General features: G+C 43.0%; 30 non-coding genes across 30 annotated transcripts; 10 read left to right on the top strand and 20 right to left on the bottom strand.

Moving 5' to 3' along the window:
* Positions 1 to 101: 101 nt before the first annotated feature.
* TRNAS-GCU (transfer RNA serine (anticodon GCU)) lies at positions 102 to 183 on the bottom strand. The gene has a single exon. It is a non-coding gene; the product is annotated as a tRNA-Ser (tRNA).
* A 289-nt stretch (positions 184 to 472) lies between these two features.
* On the top strand, positions 473 to 567 carry TRNAI-UAU (transfer RNA isoleucine (anticodon UAU)). The gene is made up of 2 exons: positions 473 to 510; positions 532 to 567. It is a non-coding gene; the product is annotated as a tRNA-Ile (tRNA).
* A 1,170-nt stretch (positions 568 to 1,737) lies between these two features.
* TRNAT-UGU (transfer RNA threonine (anticodon UGU)) lies at positions 1,738 to 1,809 on the bottom strand. The gene has a single exon. It is a non-coding gene; the product is annotated as a tRNA-Thr (tRNA).
* Positions 1,810 to 2,399: 590 nt separating this feature from the next.
* On the bottom strand, positions 2,400 to 2,481 carry TRNAS-GCU (transfer RNA serine (anticodon GCU)). Its single transcript has one exon. It is a non-coding gene; the product is annotated as a tRNA-Ser (tRNA).
* A 289-nt stretch (positions 2,482 to 2,770) lies between these two features.
* TRNAI-UAU (transfer RNA isoleucine (anticodon UAU)) lies at positions 2,771 to 2,865 on the top strand. The gene is made up of 2 exons: positions 2,771 to 2,808; positions 2,830 to 2,865. It is a non-coding gene; the product is annotated as a tRNA-Ile (tRNA).
* Positions 2,866 to 4,035: 1,170 nt separating this feature from the next.
* Positions 4,036 to 4,107, bottom strand: TRNAT-UGU (transfer RNA threonine (anticodon UGU)). The gene has a single exon. It is a non-coding gene; the product is annotated as a tRNA-Thr (tRNA).
* Positions 4,108 to 4,697: 590 nt separating this feature from the next.
* TRNAS-GCU (transfer RNA serine (anticodon GCU)) lies at positions 4,698 to 4,779 on the bottom strand. The gene has a single exon. It is a non-coding gene; the product is annotated as a tRNA-Ser (tRNA).
* A 289-nt stretch (positions 4,780 to 5,068) lies between these two features.
* TRNAI-UAU (transfer RNA isoleucine (anticodon UAU)) lies at positions 5,069 to 5,163 on the top strand. The gene is made up of 2 exons: positions 5,069 to 5,106; positions 5,128 to 5,163. It is a non-coding gene; the product is annotated as a tRNA-Ile (tRNA).
* A 1,170-nt stretch (positions 5,164 to 6,333) lies between these two features.
* TRNAT-UGU (transfer RNA threonine (anticodon UGU)) lies at positions 6,334 to 6,405 on the bottom strand. The gene has a single exon. It is a non-coding gene; the product is annotated as a tRNA-Thr (tRNA).
* Positions 6,406 to 7,823: 1,418 nt separating this feature from the next.
* Positions 7,824 to 7,905, bottom strand: TRNAS-GCU (transfer RNA serine (anticodon GCU)). The gene has a single exon. It is a non-coding gene; the product is annotated as a tRNA-Ser (tRNA).
* Positions 7,906 to 8,194: 289 nt separating this feature from the next.
* Positions 8,195 to 8,289, top strand: TRNAI-UAU (transfer RNA isoleucine (anticodon UAU)). The gene is made up of 2 exons: positions 8,195 to 8,232; positions 8,254 to 8,289. It is a non-coding gene; the product is annotated as a tRNA-Ile (tRNA).
* A 1,170-nt stretch (positions 8,290 to 9,459) lies between these two features.
* TRNAT-UGU (transfer RNA threonine (anticodon UGU)) lies at positions 9,460 to 9,531 on the bottom strand. Its single transcript has one exon. It is a non-coding gene; the product is annotated as a tRNA-Thr (tRNA).
* Positions 9,532 to 10,121: 590 nt separating this feature from the next.
* Positions 10,122 to 10,203, bottom strand: TRNAS-GCU (transfer RNA serine (anticodon GCU)). Its single transcript has one exon. It is a non-coding gene; the product is annotated as a tRNA-Ser (tRNA).
* A 289-nt stretch (positions 10,204 to 10,492) lies between these two features.
* On the top strand, positions 10,493 to 10,587 carry TRNAI-UAU (transfer RNA isoleucine (anticodon UAU)). Its single transcript has 2 exons — positions 10,493 to 10,530; positions 10,552 to 10,587. It is a non-coding gene; the product is annotated as a tRNA-Ile (tRNA).
* Positions 10,588 to 11,743: 1,156 nt separating this feature from the next.
* On the bottom strand, positions 11,744 to 11,815 carry TRNAT-UGU (transfer RNA threonine (anticodon UGU)). The gene has a single exon. It is a non-coding gene; the product is annotated as a tRNA-Thr (tRNA).
* A 590-nt stretch (positions 11,816 to 12,405) lies between these two features.
* Positions 12,406 to 12,487, bottom strand: TRNAS-GCU (transfer RNA serine (anticodon GCU)). The gene has a single exon. It is a non-coding gene; the product is annotated as a tRNA-Ser (tRNA).
* A 289-nt stretch (positions 12,488 to 12,776) lies between these two features.
* Positions 12,777 to 12,871, top strand: TRNAI-UAU (transfer RNA isoleucine (anticodon UAU)). The gene is made up of 2 exons: positions 12,777 to 12,814; positions 12,836 to 12,871. It is a non-coding gene; the product is annotated as a tRNA-Ile (tRNA).
* Positions 12,872 to 14,041: 1,170 nt separating this feature from the next.
* Positions 14,042 to 14,113, bottom strand: TRNAT-UGU (transfer RNA threonine (anticodon UGU)). The gene has a single exon. It is a non-coding gene; the product is annotated as a tRNA-Thr (tRNA).
* A 590-nt stretch (positions 14,114 to 14,703) lies between these two features.
* On the bottom strand, positions 14,704 to 14,785 carry TRNAS-GCU (transfer RNA serine (anticodon GCU)). The gene has a single exon. It is a non-coding gene; the product is annotated as a tRNA-Ser (tRNA).
* A 289-nt stretch (positions 14,786 to 15,074) lies between these two features.
* Positions 15,075 to 15,169, top strand: TRNAI-UAU (transfer RNA isoleucine (anticodon UAU)). Its single transcript has 2 exons — positions 15,075 to 15,112; positions 15,134 to 15,169. It is a non-coding gene; the product is annotated as a tRNA-Ile (tRNA).
* A 1,170-nt stretch (positions 15,170 to 16,339) lies between these two features.
* Positions 16,340 to 16,411, bottom strand: TRNAT-UGU (transfer RNA threonine (anticodon UGU)). The gene has a single exon. It is a non-coding gene; the product is annotated as a tRNA-Thr (tRNA).
* Positions 16,412 to 17,829: 1,418 nt separating this feature from the next.
* TRNAS-GCU (transfer RNA serine (anticodon GCU)) lies at positions 17,830 to 17,911 on the bottom strand. Its single transcript has one exon. It is a non-coding gene; the product is annotated as a tRNA-Ser (tRNA).
* A 289-nt stretch (positions 17,912 to 18,200) lies between these two features.
* TRNAI-UAU (transfer RNA isoleucine (anticodon UAU)) lies at positions 18,201 to 18,295 on the top strand. Its single transcript has 2 exons — positions 18,201 to 18,238; positions 18,260 to 18,295. It is a non-coding gene; the product is annotated as a tRNA-Ile (tRNA).
* A 1,170-nt stretch (positions 18,296 to 19,465) lies between these two features.
* On the bottom strand, positions 19,466 to 19,537 carry TRNAT-UGU (transfer RNA threonine (anticodon UGU)). Its single transcript has one exon. It is a non-coding gene; the product is annotated as a tRNA-Thr (tRNA).
* Positions 19,538 to 20,127: 590 nt separating this feature from the next.
* TRNAS-GCU (transfer RNA serine (anticodon GCU)) lies at positions 20,128 to 20,209 on the bottom strand. Its single transcript has one exon. It is a non-coding gene; the product is annotated as a tRNA-Ser (tRNA).
* Positions 20,210 to 20,498: 289 nt separating this feature from the next.
* TRNAI-UAU (transfer RNA isoleucine (anticodon UAU)) lies at positions 20,499 to 20,593 on the top strand. Its single transcript has 2 exons — positions 20,499 to 20,536; positions 20,558 to 20,593. It is a non-coding gene; the product is annotated as a tRNA-Ile (tRNA).
* A 1,170-nt stretch (positions 20,594 to 21,763) lies between these two features.
* On the bottom strand, positions 21,764 to 21,835 carry TRNAT-UGU (transfer RNA threonine (anticodon UGU)). The gene has a single exon. It is a non-coding gene; the product is annotated as a tRNA-Thr (tRNA).
* A 590-nt stretch (positions 21,836 to 22,425) lies between these two features.
* Positions 22,426 to 22,507, bottom strand: TRNAS-GCU (transfer RNA serine (anticodon GCU)). Its single transcript has one exon. It is a non-coding gene; the product is annotated as a tRNA-Ser (tRNA).
* Positions 22,508 to 22,796: 289 nt separating this feature from the next.
* Positions 22,797 to 22,891, top strand: TRNAI-UAU (transfer RNA isoleucine (anticodon UAU)). Its single transcript has 2 exons — positions 22,797 to 22,834; positions 22,856 to 22,891. It is a non-coding gene; the product is annotated as a tRNA-Ile (tRNA).
* A 1,170-nt stretch (positions 22,892 to 24,061) lies between these two features.
* On the bottom strand, positions 24,062 to 24,133 carry TRNAT-UGU (transfer RNA threonine (anticodon UGU)). Its single transcript has one exon. It is a non-coding gene; the product is annotated as a tRNA-Thr (tRNA).
* Positions 24,134 to 25,342: the final 1,209 nt, after the last annotated feature.

Below are 25,342 nucleotides of genomic sequence, written 5' to 3'. Positions count from 1 at the left end.
AGTCAGTTGGGCCCTTCTAGTGGATTATGGCAGTGTCTTGAAAGAGAGTGTAATTGTACTTCGAGACATGCTCACCTTCAAAAGAGTGTCTGATGGCTTTCCGACAAAGGTGGGATTCGAACCCACGCGTGCAGAGCACAATGGATTAGCAGTCCATCGCCTTAACCACTCGGCCACCTCGTCTGCCTTAGGGGCCTATATTTCATTTTTGGGGAAATTCTAACTATGTGCTAATTAAAAATAAGCATAAGTTTATCCTAGACTGTGTCAGAACGGCAAATGTATGGGGTGTTCAATAGACAGAGCACATGATATAGCAGAATTATCAAATCTATTCCATTTGGACTGTATTTTTAATAGTCATGATAACATGCTAGCATGTGAGTCGATCTTGTTCAGTGAATAATGGAGCATTGCAGTATCTACTTGGTTTGCACTAGATGGCTCAAATGGGGAGAAATGAAAACAGTGAGCTCCAGTGGCGCAATCGGTTAGCGCGCGGTACTTATACAGCAATACTTGCACTGAGCCATGCCGAGGTTGTGAGTTCGAGCCTCACCTGGAGCAGCTGATTGGTTTTCATAAATCATTTCACTAAAAGTAAAGATTAGACTCAGAATAAAGACGGCTTTTGCTAAAGAGTCTTTACTTCTTTTCAGGATCTGCGTGTCCGACTCCTCCAGGTGCCAAATATCACATATCATATGCGATGCTCCTTATAAAGTTTCCATGATGTGCCATCTTGCATAGCATGCAAACACCACATCAGTGCATTTAAAAATTCTTTTGTAGAATAATAAATATGATGAATACATTGTTGTCACGGGATAACCATAAACTGAGGAGCTGCAAACAGTGCTGTGTCAGCTACATACAATACAATTTAACTCAAAGAAATATCAAAAGAAGAGCATCATCATATTAAAGTTTCTAGTCAACATAAGAGTTGCACCATAGCAGCTTATGGTGCTTTCTGCTCAGATTGTGCCTCCAATCCCACATTGACTTTTTCAATTCTTTGCAATTTTAAAAAACAATTCCTGCTCAAAGTTAGCTTTTCAAAACCATTGAACCTATTACATTTATTTCTCTAACCTGTGAATGTGGTCCATGTTCTCTTTTCCTCATTCCCATCATGATACTCCCTTTCCGGAAACCAAGTTCACTTCTTTATCCAGCCCACCCATCCAAGGTCACCAAATCTATGAAGCAATTCTGCTTTTTCTCACATTCTCTCCATGTACAAGATACCTTGTATCAATTGAATGGACAGCAGGAGAGGTGAATATTTATGGTTAGTGGGGGTGGGGTTTTGAAGATTAACCTCATTTGACTAAGAGCCGGGGTATCTGGGAGAAAAAGTATTTTAAGGGGGATGAAGTTCATATCTCCTTGGTGAAATTTCTAGAGCCTTATTTCATCCTTTCTGTGGATGCAGACTCAGTCGGAACAGACGTCCTAGTCCTCGCTCTGCCTTTCAAAGGAACTTTAAATTTGCATGGCTTATTTGGCTTTGCCCGGCAGGGCTTGCCCGGCGGGGTGAGAATGGCGTTTGTCAGGCGTTCGTCAGGCGATCGGAAGGGGTGAGGAAATAGTTTATGGTTCAATGGTTTTCATGAAGTCTTCTTGATAAGATGAAAGCAGGAAAGGGAAGCTTGTCAATAAGCAAACTTAAGACAAGGTGTGAGTCCTAGAAAGAATGACTCGAAAACAACATACAGAAACACACATATAAAAAGGCCCTGATGAGGCTTGAACTCATGACCCCTGGTTTACAAGACCAGTGCTCTGCCACTGAGCTACAAGGCCAGCCTGCCTGCAGTTTGTAAATCGCAACATGTATTCTTACTGCGGTATGACGATATCTATGATTTTGAGACTCTGTATGGAAATGCAGTTGCATTTGAATGACTACATGCGTGCACAAATCGAAGAGCATGCTTAAGACACTTGTCTTGAAAGTAGGAAAAACTCCATTTTGATTTGAGAACATAAGAGTATTCACATTTATGACCATACTGAAAGCTCTAGAGAGTATGTCCGCAATCAGTGACAGATAGAGAACTCACTTATTAGAAGTGATCTGTCTCTGTGGGGCAGACAAATGTAAACACTCATACACTTGAGACGGCTGAAACTTTAGGAGTAAGAAATGCTTTCTTATCAGTCTATCTATCCAAACTGGTTGGAAGGCCAGGAGTGAGGAATAGGCAAACCTCTGGACACTTCATGAAAGATCTAATTTCAATTAAGCACAAAATACTTCCCTTTATTTGATATAAAATGCCATAATGGACTAGTCAGTTGGGCCCTTCTAGTGGATTATGGCAGTGTCTTGAAAGAGAGTGTAATTGTACTTCGAGACATGCTCACCTTAAAAAGAGTGTCTGATGGCTTTCCGACGAAGGTGGGATTCGAACCCACGCGTGCAGAGCACAATGGATTAGCAGTCCATCGCCTTAACCACTCGGCCACCTCGTCTGCCTTAGGGGCCTATATTTCATTTTTGGGGAAATTCTAACTATGTGCTAATTAAAAATAAGCATAAGTTTATCCTAGACTGTGTCAGAACGGCAAATGTATGGGGTGTTCAATAGACAGAGCACATGATATAGCAGAATTATCAAATCTATTCCATTTGGACTGTATTTTTAATAGTCATGATAACATGCTAGCATGTGAGTCGATCTTGTTCAGTGAATAATGGAGCAGTGCAGTATCTACTTGGTTTGCACTAGATGGCTCAAATGGGGAGAAATGAAAACAGTGAGCTCCAGTGGCGCAATCGGTTAGCTTGCGGTACTTATACAGCAGTACTTGCACTGAGCCATGCCGAGGTTGTGAGTTCGAGCCTCACCTGGAGCAGCTGATTGGTTTTCATAAACCATTTCACTAAAAGTAAAGATTAGACTCAGAATAAAGACGGCTTTTGCTAAAGAGTCTTTACTTCTTTTCAGGATCTGCGTGTCCGACTCCTCCAGGTGCCAAATATCACATATCATATGCGATGCTCCTTATAAAGTTTCCATGATGTGCCATCTTGCATAGCATGCAAACACCACATCAGTGCATTTAAAAATTCTTTTGTAGAATAATAAATATGATGAATACATTGTTGTCACGGGATAACCATAAACTGAGGAGCTGCAAACAGTGCTGTGTCAGCTACATACAATACAATTTAACTCAAAGAAATATCAAAAGAAGAGCATCATCATATTAAAGTTTCTAGTCAACATAAGAGTTGCACCATAGCAGCTTATGGTGCTTTCTGCTCAGATTGTGCCTCCAATCCCACATTGACTTTTTCAATTCTTTGCAATTTTAAAAAACAATTCCTGCTCAAAGTTAGCTTTTCAAAACCATTGAACCTATTACATTTATTTCTCTAACCTGTGAATGTGGTCCATGTTCTCTTTTCCTCATTCCCATCATGATACTCCCTTTCCGGAAACCAAGTTCACTTCTTTATCCAGCCCACCCATCCAAGGTCACCAAATCTATGAAGCAATTCTGCTTTTTCTCACATTCTCTCCATGTACAAGATACCTTGTATCAATTGAATGGACAGCAGGAGAGGTGAATATTTATGGTTAGTGGGGGTGGGGTTTTGAAGATTAACCTCATTTGACTAAGAGCCGGGGTATCTGGGAGAAAAAGTATTTTAAGGGGGATGAAGTTCATATCTCCTTGGTGAAATTTCTAGAGCCTTATTTCATCCTTTCTGTGGATGCAGACTCAGTCGGAACAGACGTCCTAGTCCTCGCTCTGCCTTTCAAAGGAACTTTAAATATGCATGGCTTATTTGGCTTTGCCCGGCAGGGCTTGCCCGGCGGGGTGAGAATGGCGTTTGTCAGGCGTTCGTCAGGCGATCGGAAGGGGTGAGGCAATAGTTTATGGTTCAATGGTTTTCATGAAGTCTTCTTGATAAGATGAAAGCAGGAAAGGGAAGCTTGTCAATAAGCAAACTTAAGACAAGGTGTGAGTCCTAGAAAGAATGACTCGAAAACAACATACAGAAACACACATATAAAAAGGCCCTGATGAGGCTTGAACTCATGACCCCTGGTTTACAAGACCAGTGCTCTGCCACTGAGCTACAAGGCCGGCCTGCCTGCAGTTTGTAAATCGCAACATGTATTCTTACTGCGGTATGACAATATCTATGATTTTGAGACTCTGTATGGAAATGCAGTTGCATTTGAATGACTACATGCGTGCACAAATCGAAGAGCATGCTTAAGACACTTTTCTTGAAAGTAGGAAAAACTCCATTTTGATTTGAGAACATAAGAGTATTCACATTTATGACCATACTGAAAGCTCTAGAGAGTATGTCCGCAATCAGTGACAGATAGAGAACTCACTTATTAGAAGTGATCTGTCTCTGTGGGGCAGACAAATGTAAACACTCATACACTTGAGACGGCTGAAACTTTAGGAGTAAGAAATGCTTTCTTATCAGTCTATCTATCCAAACTGGTTGGAAGGCCAGGAGTGAGGAATAGGCAATCCTCTGGACACTTCATGAAAGATCTAATTTCAATTAAGCACAAAATACTTCCCTTTATTTGACATAAAATGCCATAATGGACTAGTCAGTTGGGCCCTTCTAGTGGATTATGGCAGTGTCTTGAAAGAGAGTGTAATTGTACTTCGAGACATGCTCACCTTCAAAAGAGTGTCTGATGGCTTTCCGACGAAGGTGGGATTCGAACCCACGCGTGCAGAGCACAATGGATTAGCAGTCCATCGCCTTAACCACTCGGCCACCTCGTCTGCCTTAGGGGCCTATATTTCATTTTTGGGGAAATTCTAACTATGTGCTAATTAAAAATAAGCATAAGTTTATCCTAGACTGTGTCAGAACGGCAAATGTATGGGGTGTTCAATAGACAGAGCACATGATATAGCAGAATTATCAAATCTATTCCATTTGGACTGTATTTTTAATAGTCATGATAACATGCTAGCATGTGAGTCGATCTTGTTCAGTGAATAATGGAGCAGTGCAGTATCTACTTGGTTTGCACTAGATGGCTCAAATGGGGAGAAATGAAAACAGTGAGCTCCAGTGGCGCAATCGGTTAGCGCGCGGTACTTATACAGCAGTACTTGCACTGAGCCATGCCGAGGTTGTGAGTTTGAGCCTCACCTGGAGCAGCTGATTGGTTTTCATAAATCATTTCACTAAAAGTAAAGATTAGACTCAGAATAAAGATGGCTTTTGCTAAAGAGTCTTTACTTCTTTTCAGGATCTGCGTGTCCGACTCCTCCAGGTGCCAAATATCACATATCATATGCGATGCTCCTTATAAAGTTTCCATGATGTGCCATCTTGCATAGCATGCAAACACCACATCAGTGCATTTAAAAATTCTTTTGTAGAATAATAAATATGATGAATACATTGTTGTCACGGGATAACCATAAACTGAGGAGCTGCAAACAGTGCTGTGTCAGCTACATACAATACAATTTAACTCAAAGAAATATCAAAAGAAGAGCATCATCATATTAAAGTTTCTAGTCAACATAAGAGTTGCACCATAGCAGCTTATGGTGCTTTCTGCTCAGATTGTGCCTCCAATCCCACATTGACTTTTTCAATTCTTTGCAATTTTAAAAAACAATTCCTGCTCAAAGTTAGCTTTTCAAAACCATTGAACCTATTACATTTATTTCTCTAACCTGTGAATGTGGTCCATGTTCTCTTTTCCTCATTCCCATCATGATACTCCCTTTCCGGAAACCAAGTTCACTTCTTTATCCAGCCCACCCATCCAAGGTCACCAAATCTATGAAGCAATTCTGCTTTTTCTCACATTCTCTCCATGTACAAGATACCTTGTATCAATTGAATGGACAGCAGGAGAGGTGAATATTTATGGTTAGTGGGGGTGGGGTTTTGAAGATTAACCTCATTTGACTAAGAGCCGGGGAATCTGGGAGAAAAAGTATTTTAAGGGGGATGAAGTTCATATCTCCTTGGTGAAATTTCTAGAGCCTTATTTCATCCTTTCTGTGGATGCAGACTCAGTCGGAACAGACGTCCTAGTCCTCGCTCTGCCTTTCAAAGGAACTTTAAATATGCATGGCTTATTTGGCTTTGCCCGGCAGGGCTTGCCCGGCGGGGTGAGAATGGCGTTTGTCAGGCGTTCGTCAGGCGATCGGAAGGGGTGAGGCAATAGTTTATGGTTCAAAGGTTTTCATGAAGTCTTCTTGATAAGATGAAAGCAGGAAAGGGAAGCTTGTCAATAAGCAAACTTAAGACAAGGTGTGAGTCCTAGAAAGAATGACTCGAAAACAACATACAGAAACACACATATAAAAAGGCCCTGATGAGGCTTGAACTCATGACCCCTGGTTTACAAGACCAGTGCTCTGCCACTGAGCTACAAGGCCGGCCTGCCTGCAATTTGTAAATCGCAACATGTATTCTTACTGCGGTATGACGATATCTATGATTTTGAGACTCTGTATGGAAATGCAGTTGCATTTGAATGACTACATGCGTGCACAAATCGAAGAGCATGCTTAAGACACTTTTCTTGAAAGTAGGAAAAACTCCATTTTGATTTGAGAACATAAGAGTATTCACATTTATGACCATACTGAAAGCTCTAGAGAGTATGTCCGCAATCAGTGACAGATAGAGAACTCACTTATTAGAAGTGATCTGTCTCTGTGGGGCAGACAAATGTATCAATCAATCAATCAATCAATCATTGACACTTATAAAGCGCGCTACATACCCGTAGGGTCTCAAGGCGCTGGGGGGGGGGGGGGGGGGGTGCCGCTACTGCTCGAACAGCCAGGTCTTCAGCTTCTTCCTGAAGGAGAGGTGGTCTTGGGTCAGGCGCAGGTCGGACGGGAGGGAGTTCCAGGTCTTGGCGGCCAGGTAGGAGAAGGACCTTCCTCCTGTAGTCGCTCTTCGGATGCGGGGGACGGCGGCGAGGGCGTGGTTGGCTGATCGGAGGTGGCGTTTGGGAGCGTAGAAGTTGACTCGGCTGTTGAGGTAGCTCGGGCCTTGGTCGTGTAGGGCTTTGTGTGCGTGGGTGAGGAGGCGGAAGGTGATTCTCTTGTTGATGGGGAGCCAGTGAAGGTCTCTGAGATGTCCGGAGATGTGGCTGGATCGTGGGATGTCGAGGATGAGTCTGGCTGAGGCGTTTTGGATCCGCTGGAGTCTCTTCTGGAGCTTGGCGGTGGTCCCGGCGTAGAGGGCGTTGCCGTAGTCCAGTCGGCTGGTGACGAGGGCCTGGGTGACGGTCTTCCTGGTCTCTGTGGGGATCCACCAGAAGATCTTCCGTAGCATGCGTAGGACGTTGAAGCACGCCGAGGAGACGCTGCTGACTTGCTTGGTCATGGAGAGGGAGGAGTCCAGGATGAAGCCCAGGTTTCGTGCATGGTCAGTCGGTTTGGGAGCGGTGCCCAGGGCGGGAGGCCACCAGGAGTCGTCCCAGGCGGAGGGAGAGGAGCCCAGGATGAGGACCTCTGTCTTGTCCGAGTTCAGTTTCAGGCGGCTGGTCGTCATCCACTCATACACTTGAGACGGCTGAAACTTTAGGAGTAAGAAATGCTTTCTTATCAGTCTATCTATCCAAACTGGTTGGAAGGCCAGGAGTGAGGAATAGGCAATCCTCTGGACACTTCATGAACGATCTAATTTCAATTAAGCACAAAATACTTCCCTTTATTTGACATAAAATGCCATAATGGACTAGTCAGTTGGGCCCTTCTAGTGGATTATGGCAGTGTCTTGAAAGAGAGTGTAAATGTACTTCGAGACATGCTCACCTTCAAAAGAGTGTCTGATGGCTTTCCCACGAAGGTGGGATTCGAACCCACGCGTGCAGAGCACAATGGATTAGCAGTCCATCGCCTTAACCACTCGGCCACCTCATCTGCCTTAGGGGCCTATATTTCATTTTTGGGGAAATTCTAACTATGTGCTAATTAAAAATAAGCATAAGTTTATCCTAGACTGTGTCAGAACGGCAAATGTATGGGGTGTTCAATAGACAGAGCACATGATATAGCAGAATTATCAAATCTATTCCATTTGGACTGTATTTTTAATAGTCATGATAACATGCTAGCATGTGAGTCGATCTTGTTCAGTGAATAATGGAGCAGTGCAGTATCTACTTGGTTTGCACTAGATGGCTACAATGGGAAGAAATGAAAACAGTGAGCTCCAGTGGCGCAATCGGTTAGCGCGCAGTACTTATACAGCAGTACTTGCACTGAGCCATGCCGAGGTTGTGAGTTCGAGCCTCACCTGGAGCAGCAGATTGGTTTTCATAAATCATTTCACTAAAAGTAAAGATTAGACTCAGAATAAAGACGGCTTTTGCTAAAGAGTCTTTACTTCTTTTCAGGATCTGCGTGTCCGACTCCTCCAGGTGCCAAATATCACATATCATATGCGATGCTCCTTATAAAGTTTCCATGATGTGCCATCTTGCATAGCATGCAAACACCACATCAGTGCATTTAAAAATTCTTTTGTAGAATAATAAATATGATGAATACATTGTTGTCACGGGATAACCATAAACTGAGGAGCTGCAAACAGTGCTGTGTCAGCTACATACAATGCAATTTAACTCAAAGAAATATCAAAAGAAGAGCATCATCATATTAAAGTGTCTAGTCAACATAAGAGTTGCACCATAGCAGCTTATGGTGCTTTCTGCTCAGATTGTGCCTCCAATCCCACATTGACTTTTTTAATTCTTTGCAATTTTAAAAAACAATTCCTGCTCAAAGTTAGCTTTTCAAAACCATTGAACCTATTACATTTATTTCTCTAACCTGTGAATGTGGTCCATGTTCTCTTTTCCTCATTCCCATCATGATACTCCCTTTCCGGAAACCAAGTTCACTTCTTTATCCAGCCCACCCATCCAAGGTCACCAAATCTATGAAGCAATTCTGCTTTTTCTCACATTCTCTCCATGTACAAGATACCTTGTATCAATTGAATGGACAGCAGGAGAGGTGAATATTTATGGTTAGTGGGGGTGGGGTTTTGAAGATTAACCTCATTTGACTAAGAGCCGGGGTATCTGGGAGAAAAAGTATTTTAAGGGGGATGAAGTTCATATCTCCTTGGTGAAATTTCTAGAGCCTTATTTCATCCTTTCTGTGGATGCAGACTCAGTCGGAACAGACGTCCTAGTCCTCGCTCTGCCTTTCAAAGGAACTTTAAATATGCATGGCTTATTTGGCTTTGCCCGGCAGGGCTTGCCCGGCGGGGTGAGAATGGCGTTTGTCAGGCGTTCGTCAGGCGATCGGAAGGGGTGAGGCAATAGTTTATGGTTCAATGGTTTTCATGAAGTCTTCTTGATAAGATGAAAGCAGGAAAGGGAAGCTTGTCAATAAGCAAACTTAAGACAAGGTGTGAGTCCTAGAAAGAATGACTCGAAAACAACATACAGAAACACACATATAAAAAGGCCCTGATGAGGCTTGAACTCATGACCCCTGGTTTACAAGACCAGTGCTCTGCCACTGAGCTACAAGGCCGGCCTGCCTGCAGTTTGTAAATCGCAACATGTATTCTTACTGCGGTATGACGATATCTATGATTTTGAGACTCTGTATGGAAATGCAGTTGCATTTGAATGACTACATGCGTGCACAAATCGAAGAGCATGCTTAAGACACTTTTCTTGAAAGTAGGAAAAACTCCATTTTGATTTGAGAACATAAGAGTATTCACATTTATGACCATACTGAAAGCTCTAGAGAGTATGTCCGCAATCAGTGACAGATAGAGAACTCACTTATTAGAAGTGATCTGTCTCTGTGGGGCAGACAAATGTAAACACTCATACACTTGAGACGGCTGAAACTTTAGGAGTAAGAAATGCTTTCTTATCAGTCTATCTATCCAAACTGGTTGGAAGGCCAGGAGTGAGGAATAGGCAATCCTCTGGACACTTCATGAAAGATCTAATTTCAATTAAGCACAAAATACTTCCCTTTATTTGACATAAAATGCCATAATGGACTAGTCAGTTGGGCCCTTCTAGTGGATTATGGCAGTGTCTTGAAAGAGAGTGTAATTGTACTTCGAGACATGCTCACCTTCAAAAGAGTGTCTGATGGCTTTCCGACAAAGGTGGGATTCGAACCCACGCGTGCAGAGCACAATGGATTAGCAGTCCATCGCCTTAACCACTCGGCCACCTCGTCTGCCTTAGGGGCCTATATTTCATTTTTGGGGAAATTCTAACTATGTGCTAATTAAAAATAAGCATAAGTTTATCCTAGACTGTGTCAGAACGGCAAATGTATGGGGTGTTCAATAGACAGAGCACATGATATAGCAGAATTATCAAATCTATTCCATTTGGACTGTATTTTTAATAGTCATGATAACATGCTAGCATGTGAGTCGATCTTGTTCAGTGAATAATGGAGCATTGCAGTATCTACTTGGTTTGCACTAGATGGCTCAAATGGGGAGAAATGAAAACAGTGAGCTCCAGTGGCGCAATCGGTTAGCGCGCGGTACTTATACAGCAATACTTGCACTGAGCCATGCCGAGGTTGTGAGTTCGAGCCTCACCTGGAGCAGCTGATTGGTTTTCATAAATCATTTCACTAAAAGTAAAGATTAGACTCAGAATAAAGACGGCTTTTGCTAAAGAGTCTTTACTTCTTTTCAGGATCTGCGTGTCCGACTCCTCCAGGTGCCAAATATCACATATCATATGCGATGCTCCTTATAAAGTTTCCATGATGTGCCATCTTGCATAGCATGCAAACACCACATCAGTGCATTTAAAAATTCTTTTGTAGAATAATAAATATGATGAATACATTGTTGTCACGGGATAACCATAAACTGAGGAGCTGCAAACAGTGCTGTGTCAGCTACATACAATACAATTTAACTCAAAGAAATATCAAAAGAAGAGCATCATCATATTAAAGTTTCTAGTCAACATAAGAGTTGCACCATAGCAGCTTATGGTGCTTTCTGCTCAGATTGTGCCTCCAATCCCACATTGACTTTTTCAATTCTTTGCAATTTTAAAAAACAATTCCTGCTCAAAGTTAGCTTTTCAAAACCATTGAACCTATTACATTTATTTCTCTAACCTGTGAATGTGGTCCATGTTCTCTTTTCCTCATTCCCATCATGATACTCCCTTTCCGGAAACCAAGTTCACTTCTTTATCCAGCCCACCCATCCAAGGTCACCAAATCTATGAAGCAATTCTGCTTTTTCTCACATTCTCTCCATGTACAAGATACCTTGTATCAATTGAATGGACAGCAGGAGAGGTGAATATTTATGGTTAGTGGGGGTGGGGTTTTGAAGATTAACCTCATTTGACTAAGAGCCGGGGTATCTGGGAGAAAAAGTATTTTAAGGGGGATGAAGTTCATATCTCCTTGGTGAAATTTCTAGAGCCTTATTTCATCCTTTCTGTGGATGCAGACTCAGTCGGAACAGACGTCCTAGTCCTCGCTCTGCCTTTCAAAGGAACTTTAAATATGCATGGCTTATTTGGCTTTGCCCGGCGGGGTGAGAATGGCGTTTGTCAGGCGTTCGTCAGGCAATCGGAAGGGGTGAGGAAATAGTTTATGGTTCAATGGTTTTCATGAAGTCTTCTTGATAAGATGAAAGCAGGAAAGGGAAGCTTGTCAATAAGCAAACTTAAGACAAGGTGTGAGTCCTAGAAAGAATGACTCGAAAACAACATACAGAAACACACATATAAAAAGGCCCTGATGAGGCTTGAACTCATGACCCCTGGTTTACAAGACCAGTGCTCTGCCACTGAGCTACAAGGCCAGCCTGCCTGCAGTTTGTAAATCGCAACATGTATTCTTACTGCGGTATGACGATATCTATGATTTTGAGACTCTGTATGGAAATGCAGTTGCATTTGAATGACTACATGCGTGCACAAATCGAAGAGCATGCTTAAGACACTTGTCTTGAAAGTAGGAAAAACTCCATTTTGATTTGAGAACATAAGAGTATTCACATTTATGACCATACTGAAAGCTCTAGAGAGTATGTCCGCAATCAGTGACAGATAGAGAACTCACTTATTAGAAGTGATCTGTCTCTGTGGGGCAGACAAATGTAAACACTCATACACTTGAGACGGCTGAAACTTTAGGAGTAAGAAATGCTTTCTTATCAGTCTATCTATCCAAACTGGTTGGAAGGCCAGGAGTGAGGAATAGGCAAACCTCTGGACACTTCATGAAAGATCTAATTTCAATTAAGCACAAAATACTTCCCTTTATTTGATATAAAATGCCATAATGGACTAGTCAGTTGGGCCCTTCTAGTGGATTATGGCAGTGTCTTGAAAGAGAGTGTAATTGTACTTCGAGACATGCTCACCTTAAAAAGAGTGTCTGATGGCTTTCCGACGAAGGTGGGATTCGAACCCACGCGTGCAGAGCACAATGGATTAGCAGTCCATCGCCTTAACCACTCGGCCACCTCGTCTGCCTTAGGGGCCTATATTTCATTTTTGGGGAAATTCTAACTATGTGCTAATTAAAAATAAGCATAAGTTTATCCTAGACTGTGTCAGAACGGCAAATGTATGGGGTGTTCAATAGACAGAGCACATGATATAGCAGAATTATCAAATCTATTCCATTTGGACTGTATTTTTAATAGTCATGATAACATGCTAGCATGTGAGTCGATCTTGTTCAGTGAATAATGGAGCAGTGCAGTATCTACTTGGTTTGCACTAGATGGCTCAAATGGGGAGAAATGAAAACAGTGAGCTCCAGTGGCGCAATCGGTTAGCTTGCGGTACTTATACAGCAGTACTTGCACTGAGCCATGCCGAGGTTGTGAGTTCGAGCCTCACCTGGAGCAGCTGATTGGTTTTCATAAACCATTTCACTAAAAGTAAAGATTAGACTCAGAATAAAGACGGCTTTTGCTAAAGAGTCTTTACTTCTTTTCAGGATCTGCGTGTCCGACTCCTCCAGGTGCCAAATATCACATATCATATGCGATGCTCCTTATAAAGTTTCCATGATGTGCCATCTTGCATAGCATGCAAACACCACATCAGTGCATTTAAAAATTCTTTTGTAGAATAATAAATATGATGAATACATTGTTGTCACGGGATAACCATAAACTGAGGAGCTGCAAACAGTGCTGTGTCAGCTACATACAATACAATTTAACTCAAAGAAATATCAAAAGAAGAGCATCATCATATTAAAGTTTCTAGTCAACATAAGAGTTGCACCATAGCAGCTTATGGTGCTTTCTGCTCAGATTGTGCCTCCAATCCCACATTGACTTTTTCAATTCTTTGCAATTTTAAAAAACAATTCCTGCTCAAAGTTAGCTTTTCAAAACCATTGAACCTATTACATTTATTTCTCTAACCTGTGAATGTGGTCCATGTTCTCTTTTCCTCATTCCCATCATGATACTCCCTTTCCGGAAACCAAGTTCACTTCTTTATCCAGCCCACCCATCCAAGGTCACCAAATCTATGAAGCAATTCTGCTTTTTCTCACATTCTCTCCATGTACAAGATACCTTGTATCAATTGAATGGACAGCAGGAGAGGTGAATATTTATGGTTAGTGGGGGTGGGGTTTTGAAGATTAACCTCATTTGACTAAGAGCCGGGGTATCTGGGAGAAAAAGTATTTTAAGGGGGATGAAGTTCATATCTCCTTGGTGAAATTTCTAGAGCCTTATTTCATCCTTTCTGTGGATGCAGACTCAGTCGGAACAGACGTCCTAGTCCTCGCTCTGCCTTTCAAAGGAACTTTAAATATGCATGGCTTATTTGGCTTTGCCCGGCAGGGCTTGCCCGGCGGGGTGAGAATGGCGTTTGTCAGGCGTTCGTCAGGCGATCGGAAGGGGTGAGGCAATAGTTTATGGTTCAATGGTTTTCATGAAGTCTTCTTGATAAGATGAAAGCAGGAAAGGGAAGCTTGTCAATAAGCAAACTTAAGACAAGGTGTGAGTCCTAGAAAGAATGACTCGAAAACAACATACAGAAACACACATATAAAAAGGCCCTGATGAGGCTTGAACTCATGACCCCTGGTTTACAAGACCAGTGCTCTGCCACTGAGCTACAAGGCCGGCCTGCCTGCAGTTTGTAAATCGCAACATGTATTCTTACTGCGGTATGACAATATCTATGATTTTGAGACTCTGTATGGAAATGCAGTTGCATTTGAATGACTACATGCGTGCACAAATCGAAGAGCATGCTTAAGACACTTTTCTTGAAAGTAGGAAAAACTCCATTTTGATTTGAGAACATAAGAGTATTCACATTTATGACCATACTGAAAGCTCTAGAGAGTATGTCCGCAATCAGTGACAGATAGAGAACTCACTTATTAGAAGTGATCTGTCTCTGTGGGGCAGACAAATGTAAACACTCATACACTTGAGACGGCTGAAACTTTAGGAGTAAGAAATGCTTTCTTATCAGTCTATCTATCCAAACTGGTTGGAAGGCCAGGAGTGAGGAATAGGCAATCCTCTGGACACTTCATGAAAGATCTAATTTCAATTAAGCACAAAATACTTCCCTTTATTTGACATAAAATGCCATAATGGACTAGTCAGTTGGGCCCTTCTAGTGGATTATGGCAGTGTCTTGAAAGAGAGTGTAATTGTACTTCGAGACATGCTCACCTTCAAAAGAGTGTCTGATGGCTTTCCGACGAAGGTGGGATTCGAACCCACGCGTGCAGAGCACAATGGATTAGCAGTCCATCGCCTTAACCACTCGGCCACCTCGTCTGCCTTAGGGGCCTATATTTCATTTTTGGGGAAATTCTAACTATGTGCTAATTAAAAATAAGCATAAGTTTATCCTAGACTGTGTCAGAACGGCAAATGTATGGGGTGTTCAATAGACAGAGCACATGATATAGCAGAATTATCAAATCTATTCCATTTGGACTGTATTTTTAATAGTCATGATAACATGCTAGCATGTGAGTCGATCTTGTTCAGTGAATAATGGAGCAGTGCAGTATCTACTTGGTTTGCACTAGATGGCTCAAATGGGGAGAAATGAAAACAGTGAGCTCCAGTGGCGCAATCGGTTAGCGTGCGGTACTTATACAGCAGTACTTGCACTGAGCCATGCCGAGGTTGTGAGTTCGAGCCTCACCTGGAGCAGCTGATTGGTTTTCATAAATCATTTCACTAAAAGTAAAGATTAGACTCAGAATAAAGATGGCTTTTGCTAAAGAGTCTTTACTTCTTTTCAGGATCTGCGTGTCCGACTCCTCCAGGTGCCAAATATCACATATCATATGCGATGCTCCTTATAAAGTTTCCATGATGTGCCATCTTGCATAGCATGCAAACACCACATCAGTGCATTTAAAAATTCTTTTGTAGAATAATAAATATGATGAATACATTGTTGTCACGGGATAACCATAAACTGAGGAGCTGCAAACAGTGCTGTGTCAGCTACATACAATACAATTTAACTCAAAGAAATATCAAAAGAAGAGCATCATCATATTAAAGTTTCTAGTCAACATAAGAGTTGCACCATAGCAGCTTATGGTGCTTTCTGCTCAGATTGTGCCTCCAATCCCACATTGACTTTTTCAATTCTTTGCAATTTTAAAAAACAATTCCTGCTCAAAGTTAGCTTTTCAAAACCATTGAACCTATTACATTTATTTCTCTAACCTGTGAATGTGGTCCATGTTCTCTTTTCCTCATTCCCATCATGATACTCCCTTTCCGGAAACCAAGTTCACTTCTTTATCCAGCCCACCCATCCAAGGTCACCAAATCTATGAAGCAATTCTGCTTTTTCTCACATTCTCTCCATGTACAAGATACCTTGTATCAATTGAATGGACAGCAGGAGAGGTGAATATTTATGGTTAGTGGGGGTGGGGTTTTGAAGATTAACCTCATTTGACTAAGAGCCGGGGAATCTGGGAGAAAAAGTATTTTAAGGGGGATGAAGTTCATATCTCCTTGGTGAAATTTCTAGAGCCTTATTTCATCCTTTCTGTGGATGCAGACTCAGTCGGAACAGACGTCCTAGTCCTCGCTCTGCCTTTCAAAGGAACTTTAAATATGCATGGCTTATTTGGCTTTGCCCGGCAGGGCTTGCCCGGCGGGGTGAGAATGGCGTTTGTCAGGCGTTCGTCAGGCGATCGGAAGGGGTGAGGCAATAGTTTATGGTTCAAAGGTTTTCATGAAGTCTTCTTGATAAGATGAAAGCAGGAAAGGGAAGCTTGTCAATAAGCAAACTTAAGACAAGGTGTGAGTCCTAGAAAGAATGACTCGAAAACAACATACAGAAACACACATATAAAAAGGCCCTGATGAGGCTTGAACTCATGACCCCTGGTTTACAAGACCAGTGCTCTGCCACTGAGCTACAAGGCCGGCCTGCCTGCAATTTGTAAATCGCAACATGTATTCTTACTGCGGTATGACGATATCTATGATTTTGAGACTCTGTATGGAAATGCAGTTGCATTTGAATGACTACATGCGTGCACAAATCGAAGAGCATGCTTAAGACACTTTTCTTGAAAGTAGGAAAAACTCCATTTTGATTTGAGAACATAAGAGTATTCACATTTATGACCATACTGAAAGCTCTAGAGAGTATGTCCGCAATCAGTGACAGATAGAGAACTCACTTATTAGAAGTGATCTGTCTCTGTGGGGCAGACAAATGTATCAATCAATCAATCAATCAATCATTGACACTTATAAAGCGCGCTACATACCCGTAGGGTCTCAAGGCGCTGGGGGGGGGGGGGGGGGGGTGCCGCTACTGCTCGAACAGCCAGGTCTTCAGCTTCTTCCTGAAGGAGAGGTGGTCTTGGGTCAGGCGCAGGTCGGACGGGAGGGAGTTCCAGGTCTTGGCGGCCAGGTAGGAGAAGGACCTTCCTCCTGTAGTCGCTCTTCGGATGCGGGGGACGGCGGCGAGGGCGTGGTTGGCTGATCGGAGGTGGCGTTTGGGAGCGTAGAAGTTGACTCGGCTGTTGAGGTAGCTCGGGCCTTGGTCGTGTAGGGCTTTGTGTGCGTGGGTGAGGAGGCGGAAGGTGATTCTCTTGTTGATGGGGAGCCAGTGAAGGTCTCTGAGATGTCCGGAGATGTGGCTGGATCGTGGGATGTCGAGGATGAGTCTGGCTGAGGCGTTTTGGATCCGCTGGAGTCTCTTCTGGAGCTTGGCGGTGGTCCCGGCGTAGAGGGCGTTGCCGTAGTCCAGTCGGCTGGTGACGAGGGCCTGGGTGACGGTCTTCCTGGTCTCTGTGGGGATCCACCAGAAGATCTTCCGTAGCATGCGTAGGACGTTGAAGCACGCCGAGGAGACGCTGCTGACTTGCTTGGTCATGGAGAGGGAGGAGTCCAGGATGAAGCCCAGGTTTCGTGCATGGTCAGTCGGTTTGGGAGCGGTGCCCAGGGCGGGAGGCCACCAGGAGTCGTCCCAGGCGGAGGGAGAGGAGCCCAGGATGAGGACCTCCGTCTTGTCCGAGTTCAGTTTCAGGCGGCTGGTCGTCATCCACTCATACACTTGAGACGGCTGAAACTTTAGGAGTAAGAAATGCTTTCTTATCAGTCTATCTATCCAAACTGGTTGGAAGGCCAGGAGTGAGGAATAGGCAATCCTCTGGACACTTCATGAAAGATCTAATTTCAATTAAGCACAAAATACTTCCCTTTATTTGACATAAAATGCCATAATGGACTAGTCAGTTGGGCCCTTCTAGTGGATTATGGCAGTGTCTTGAAAGAGAGTGTAATTGTACTTCGAGACATGCTCACCTTAAAAAGAGTGTCTGATGGCTTTCCGACGAAGGTGGGATTAGAACCCACGCGTGCAGAGCACAATGGATTAGCAGTCAATCGCCTTAACCACTCGGCCACCTCGTCTGCCTTAGGGGCCTATATTTCATTTTTGGGGAAATTCTAACTATGTGCTAATTAAAAATAAGCATAAGTTTATCCTAGACTGTGTCAGAACGGCAAATGTATGGGGTGTTCAATAGACAGAGCACATGATATAGCAGAATTATCAAATCTATTCCATTTGGACTGTATTTTTAATAGTCATGATAACATGCTAGCATGTGAGTCGATCTTGTTCAGTGAATAATGGAGCATTGCAGTATCTACTTGGTTTGCACTAGATGGCTCAAATGGGGAGAAATGAAAACAGTGAGCTCCAGTGGCGCAATCGGTTAGCGCGCGGTACTTATACAGCAATACTTGCACTGAGCCATGCCGAGGTTGTGAGTTCGAGCCTCACCTGGAGCAGCTGATTGGTTTTCATAAATCATTTCACTAAAAGTAAAGATTAGACTCAGAATAAAGACGGCTTTTGCTAAAGAGTCTTTACTTCTTTTCAGGATCTGCGTGTCCGACTCCTCCAGGTGCCAAATATCACATATCATATGCGATGCTCCTTATAAAGTTTCCATGATGTGCCATCTTGCATAGCATGCAAACACCACATCAGTGCATTTAAAAATTCTTTTGTAGAATAATAAATATGATGAATACATTGTTGTCACGGGATAACCATAAACTGAGGAGCTGCAAACAGTGCTGTGTCAGCTACATACAATACAATTTAACTCAAAGAAATATCAAAAGAAGAGCATCATCATATTAAAGTTTCTAGTCAACATAAGAGTTGCACCATAGCAGCTTATGGTGCTTTCTGCTCAGATTGTGCCTCCAATCCCACATTGACTTTTTCAATTCTTTGCAATTTTAAAAAACAATTCCTGCTCAAAGTTAGCTTTTCAAAACCATTGAACCTATTACATTTATTTCTCTAACCTGTGAATGTGGTCCATGTTCTCTTTTCCTCATTCCCATCATGATACTCCCTTTCCGGAAACCAAGTTCACTTCTTTATCCAGCCCACCCATCCAAGGTCACCAAATCTATGAAGCAATTCTGCTTTTTCTCACATTCTCTCCATGTACAAGATACCTTGTATCAATTGAATGGACAGCAGGAGAGGTGAATATTTATGGTTAGTGGGGGTGGGGTTTTGAAGATTAACCTCATTTGACTAAGAGCCGGGGTATCTGGGAGAAAAAGTATTTTAAGGGGGATGAAGTTCATATCTCCTTGGTGAAATTTCTAGAGCCTTATTTCATCCTTTCTGTGGATGCAGACTCAGTCGGAACAGACGTCCTAGTCCTCGCTCTGCCTTTCAAAGGAACTTTAAATTTGCATGGCTTATTTGGCTTTGCCCGGCAGGGCTTGCCCGGCGGGGTGAGAATGGCGTTTGTCAGGCGTTCGTCAGGCGATCGGAAGGGGTGAGGAAATAGTTTATGGTTCAATGGTTTTCATGAAGTCTTCTTGATAAGATGAAAGCAGGAAAGGGAAGCTTGTCAATAAGCAAACTTAAGACAAGGTGTGAGTCCTAGAAAGAATGACTCGAAAACAACATACAGAAACACACATATAAAAAGGCCCTGATGAGGCTTGAACTCATGACCCCTGGTTTACAAGACCAGTGCTCTGCCACTGAGCTACAAGGCCAGCCTGCCTGCAGTTTGTAAATCGCAACATGTATTCTTACTGCGGTATGACGATATCTATGATTTTGAGACTCTGTATGGAAATGCAGTTGCATTTGAATGACTACATGCGTGCACAAATCGAAGAGCATGCTTAAGACACTTGTCTTGAAAGTAGGAAAAACTCCATTTTGATTTGAGAACATAAGAGTATTCACATTTATGACCATACTGAAAGCTCTAGAGAGTATGTCCGCAATCAGTGACAGATAGAGAACTCACTTATTAGAAGTGATCTGTCTCTGTGGGGCAGACAAATGTAAACACTCATACACTTGAGACGGCTGAAACTTTAGGAGTAAGAAATGCTTTCTTATCAGTCTATCTATCCAAACTGGTTGGAAGGCCAGGAGTGAGGAATAGGCAAACCTCTGGACACTTCATGAAAGATCTAATTTCAATTAAGCACAAAATACTTCCCTTTATTTGATATAAAATGCCATAATGGACTAGTCAGTTGGGCCCTTCTAGTGGATTATGGCAGTGTCTTGAAAGAGAGTGTAATTGTACTTCGAGACATGCTCACCTTAAAAAGAGTGTCTGATGGCTTTCCGACGAAGGTGGGATTCGAACCCACGCGTGCAGAGCACAATGGATTAGCAGTCCATCGCCTTAACCACTCGGCCACCTCGTCTGCCTTAGGGGCCTATATTTCATTTTTGGGGAAATTCTAACTATGTGCTAATTAAAAATAAGCATAAGTTTATCCTAGACTGTGTCAGAACGGCAAATGTATGGGGTGTTCAATAGACAGAGCACATGATATAGCAGAATTATCAAATCTATTCCATTTGGACTGTATTTTTAATAGTCATGATAACATGCTAGCATGTGAGTCGATCTTGTTCAGTGAATAATGGAGCAGTGCAGTATCTACTTGGTTTGCACTAGATGGCTCAAATGGGGAGAAATGAAAACAGTGAGCTCCAGTGGCGCAATCGGTTAGCTTGCGGTACTTATACAGCAGTACTTGCACTGAGCCATGCCGAGGTTGTGAGTTCGAGCCTCACCTGGAGCAGCTGATTGGTTTTCATAAACCATTTCACTAAAAGTAAAGATTAGACTCAGAATAAAGACGGCTTTTGCTAAAGAGTCTTTACTTCTTTTCAGGATCTGCGTGTCCGACTCCTCCAGGTGCCAAATATCACATATCATATGCGATGCTCCTTATAAAGTTTCCATGATGTGCCATCTTGCATAGCATGCAAACACCACATCAGTGCATTTAAAAATTCTTTTGTAGAATAATAAATATGATGAATACATTGTTGTCACGGGATAACCATAAACTGAGGAGCTGCAAACAGTGCTGTGTCAGCTACATACAATACAATTTAACTCAAAGAAATATCAAAAGAAGAGCATCATCATATTAAAGTTTCTAGTCAACATAAGAGTTGCACCATAGCAGCTTATGGTGCTTTCTGCTCAGATTGTGCCTCCAATCCCACATTGACTTTTTCAATTCTTTGCAATTTTAAAAAACAATTCCTGCTCAAAGTTAGCTTTTCAAAACCATTGAACCTATTACATTTATTTCTCTAACCTGTGAATGTGGTCCATGTTCTCTTTTCCTCATTCCCATCATGATACTCCCTTTCCGGAAACCAAGTTCACTTCTTTATCCAGCCCACCCATCCAAGGTCACCAAATCTATGAAGCAATTCTGCTTTTTCTCACATTCTCTCCATGTACAAGATACCTTGTATCAATTGAATGGACAGCAGGAGAGGTGAATATTTATGGTTAGTGGGGGTGGGGTTTTGAAGATTAACCTCATTTGACTAAGAGCCGGGGTATCTGGGAGAAAAAGTATTTTAAGGGGGATGAAGTTCATATCTCCTTGGTGAAATTTCTAGAGCCTTATTTCATCCTTTCTGTGGATGCAGACTCAGTCGGAACAGACGTCCTAGTCCTCGCTCTGCCTTTCAAAGGAACTTTAAATATGCATGGCTTATTTGGCTTTGCCCGGCAGGGCTTGCCCGGCGGGGTGAGAATGGCGTTTGTCAGGCGTTCGTCAGGCGATCGGAAGGGGTGAGGCAATAGTTTATGGTTCAATGGTTTTCATGAAGTCTTCTTGATAAGATGAAAGCAGGAAAGGGAAGCTTGTCAATAAGCAAACTTAAGACAAGGCGTGAGTCCTAGAAAGAATGACTCGAAAACAACATACAGAAACACACATATAAAAAGGCCCTGATGAGGCTTGAACTCATGACCCCTGGTTTACAAGACCAGTGCTCTGCCACTGAGCTACAAGGCCGGCCTGCCTGCAGTTTGTAAATCGCAACATGTATTCTTACTGCGGTATGACAATATCTATGATTTTGAGACTCTGTATGGAAATGCAGTTGCATTTGAATGACTACATGCGTGCACAAATCGAAGAGCATGCTTAAGACACTTTTCTTGAAAGTAGGAAAAACTCCATTTTGATTTGAGAACATAAGAGTATTCACATTTATGACCATACTGAAAGCTCTAGAGAGTATGTCCGCAATCAGTGACAGATAGAGAACTCACTTATTAGAAGTGATCTGTCTCTGTGGGGCAGACAAATGTAAACACTCATACACTTGAGACGGCTGAAACTTTAGGAGTAAGAAATGCTTTCTTATCAGTCTATCTATCCAAACTGGTTGGAAGGCCAGGAGTGAGGAATAGGCAATCCTCTGGACACTTCATGAAAGATCTAATTTCAATTAAGCACAAAATACTTCCCTTTATTTGACATAAAATGCCATAATGGACTAGTCAGTTGGGCCCTTCTAGTGGATTATGGCAGTGTCTTGAAAGAGAGTGTAATTGTACTTCGAGACATGCTCACCTTCAAAAGAGTGTCTGATGGCTTTCCGACGAAGGTGGGATTCGAACCCACACGTGCAGAGCACAATGGATTAGCAGTCCATCGCCTTAACCACTCGGCCACCTCGTCTGCCTTAGGGGCCTATATTTCATTTTTGGGGAAATTCTAACTATGTGCTAATTAAAAATAAGCATAAGTTTATCCTAGACTGTGTCAGAACGGCAAATGTATGGGGTGTTCAATAGACAGAGCACATGATATAGCAGAATTATCAAATCTATTCCATTTGGACTGTATTTTTAATAGTCATGATAACATGCTAGCATGTGAGTCGATCTTGTTCAGTGAATAATGGAGCAGTGCAGTATCTACTTGGTTTGCACTAGATGGCTCAAATGGGGAGAAATGAAAACAGTGAGCTCCAGTGGCGCAATCGGTTAGCGTGCGGTACTTATACAGCAGTACTTGCACTGAGCCATGCCGAGGTTGTGAGTTCGAGCCTCACCTGGAGCAGCTGATTGGTTTTCATAAATCATTTCACTAAAAGTAAAGATTAGACTCAGAATAAAGATGGCTTTTGCTAAAGAGTCTTTACTTCTTTTCAGGATCTGCGTGTCCGACTCCTCCAGGTGCCAAATATCACATATCATATGCGATGCTCCTTATAAAGTTTCCATGATGTGCCATCTTGCATAGCATGCAAACACCACATCAGTGCATTTAAAAATTCTTTTGTAGAATAATAAATATGATGAATACATTGTTGTCACGGGATAACCATAAACTGAGGAGCTGCAAACAGTGCTGTGTCAGCTACATACAATACAATTTAACTCAAAGAAATATCAAAAGAAGAGCATCATCATATTAAAGTTTCTAGTCAACATAAGAGTTGCACCATAGCAGCTTATGGTGCTTTCTGCTCAGATTGTGCCTCCAATCCCACATTGACTTTTTCAATTCTTTGCAATTTTAAAAAACAATTCCTGCTCAAAGTTAGCTTTTCAAAACCATTGAACCTATTACATTTATTTCTCTAACCTGTGAATGTGGTCCATGTTCTCTTTTCCTCATTCCCATCATGATACTCCCTTTCCGGAAACCAAGTTCACTTCTTTATCCAGCCCACCCATCCAAGGTCACCAAATCTATGAAGCAATTCTGCTTTTTCTCACATTCTCTCCATGTACAAGATACCTTGTATCAATTGAATGGACAGCAGGAGAGGTGAATATTTATGGTTAGTGGGGGTGGGGTTTTGAAGATTAACCTCATTTGACTAAGAGCCGGGGAATCTGGGAGAAAAAGTATTTTAAGGGGGATGAAGTTCATATCTCCTTGGTGAAATTTCTAGAGCCTTATTTCATCCTTTCTGTGGATGCAGACTCAGTCGGAACAGACGTCCTAGTCCTCGCTCTGCCTTTCAAAGGAACTTTAAATATGCATGGCTTATTTGGCTTTGCCCGGCAGGGCTTGCCCGGCGGGGTGAGAATGGCGTTTGTCAGGCGTTCGTCAGGCGATCGGAAGGGGTGAGGCAATAGTTTATGGTTCAAAGGTTTTCATGAAGTCTTCTTGATAAGATGAAAGCAGGAAAGGGAAGCTTGTCAATAAGCAAACTTAAGACAAGGTGTGAGTCCTAGAAAGAATGACTCGAAAACAACATACAGAAACACACATATAAAAAGGCCCTGATGAGGCTTGAACTCATGACCCCTGGTTTACAAGACCAGTGCTCTGCCACTGAGCTACAAGGCCGGCCTGCCTGCAATTTGTAAATCGCAACATGTATTCTTACTGCGGTATGACGATATCTATGATTTTGAGACTCTGTATGGAAATGCAGTTGCATTTGAATGACTACATGCGTGCACAAATCGAAGAGCATGCTTAAGACACTTTTCTTGAAAGTAGGAAAAACTCCATTTTGATTTGAGAACATAAGAGTATTCACATTTATGACCATACTGAAAGCTCTAGAGAGTATGTCCGCAATCAGTGACAGATAGAGAACTCACTTATTAGAAGTGATCTGTCTCTGTGGGGCAGACAAATGTATCAATCAATCAATCAATCAATCATTGACACTTATAAAGCGCGCTACATACCCGTAGGGTCTCAAGGCGCTGGGGGGGGGGGGGGGGGGGTGCCGCTACTGCTCGAACAGCCAGGTCTTCAGCTTCTTCCTGAAGGAGAGGTGGTCTTGGGTCAGGCGCAGGTCGGACGGGAGGGAGTTCCAGGTCTTGGCGGCCAGGTAGGAGAAGGACCTTCCTCCTGTAGTCGCTCTTCGGATGCGGGGGACGGCGGCGAGGGCGTGGTTGGCTGATCGGAGGTGGCGTTTGGGAGCGTAGAAGTTGACTCGGCTGTTGAGGTAGCTCGGGCCTTGGTCGTGTAGGGCTTTGTGTGCGTGGGTGAGGAGGCGGAAGGTGATTCTCTTGTTGATGGGGAGCCAGTGAAGGTCTCTGAGATGTCCGGAGATGTGGCTGGATCGTGGGATGTCGAGGATGAGTCTGGCTGAGGCGTTTTGGATCCGCTGGAGTCTCTTCTGGAGCTTGGCGGTGGTCCCGGCGTAGAGGGCGTTGCCGTAGTCCAGTCGGCTGGTGACGAGGGCCTGGGTGACGGTCTTCCTGGTCTCTGTGGGGATCCACCAGAAGATCTTCCGTAGCATGCGTAGGACGTTGAAGCACGCCGAGGAGACGCTGCTGACTTGCTTGGTCATGGAGAGGGAGGAGTCCAGGATGAAGCCCAGGTTTCGTGCATGGTCAGTCGGTTTGGGAGCGGTGCCCAGGGCGGGAGGCCACCAGGAGTCGTCCCAGGCGGAGGGAGAGGAGCCCAGGATGAGGACCTCCGTCTTGTCCGAGTTCAGTTTCAGGCGGCTGGTCGTCATCCACTCATACACTTGAGACGGCTGAAACTTTAGGAGTAAGAAATGCTTTCTTATCAGTCTATCTATCCAAACTGGTTGGA

The sequence above is a fragment of the Lissotriton vulgaris genome, chromosome 5, assembly GCF_964263255.1.
Source record: "Lissotriton vulgaris chromosome 5, aLisVul1.2, whole genome shotgun sequence".
NCBI lineage: Eukaryota > Metazoa > Chordata > Amphibia > Caudata > Salamandridae > Lissotriton > Lissotriton vulgaris.
Note: the sequence above shows the minus strand (reverse complement) of the source record. Positions and strands in the feature narration are given on the sequence as shown.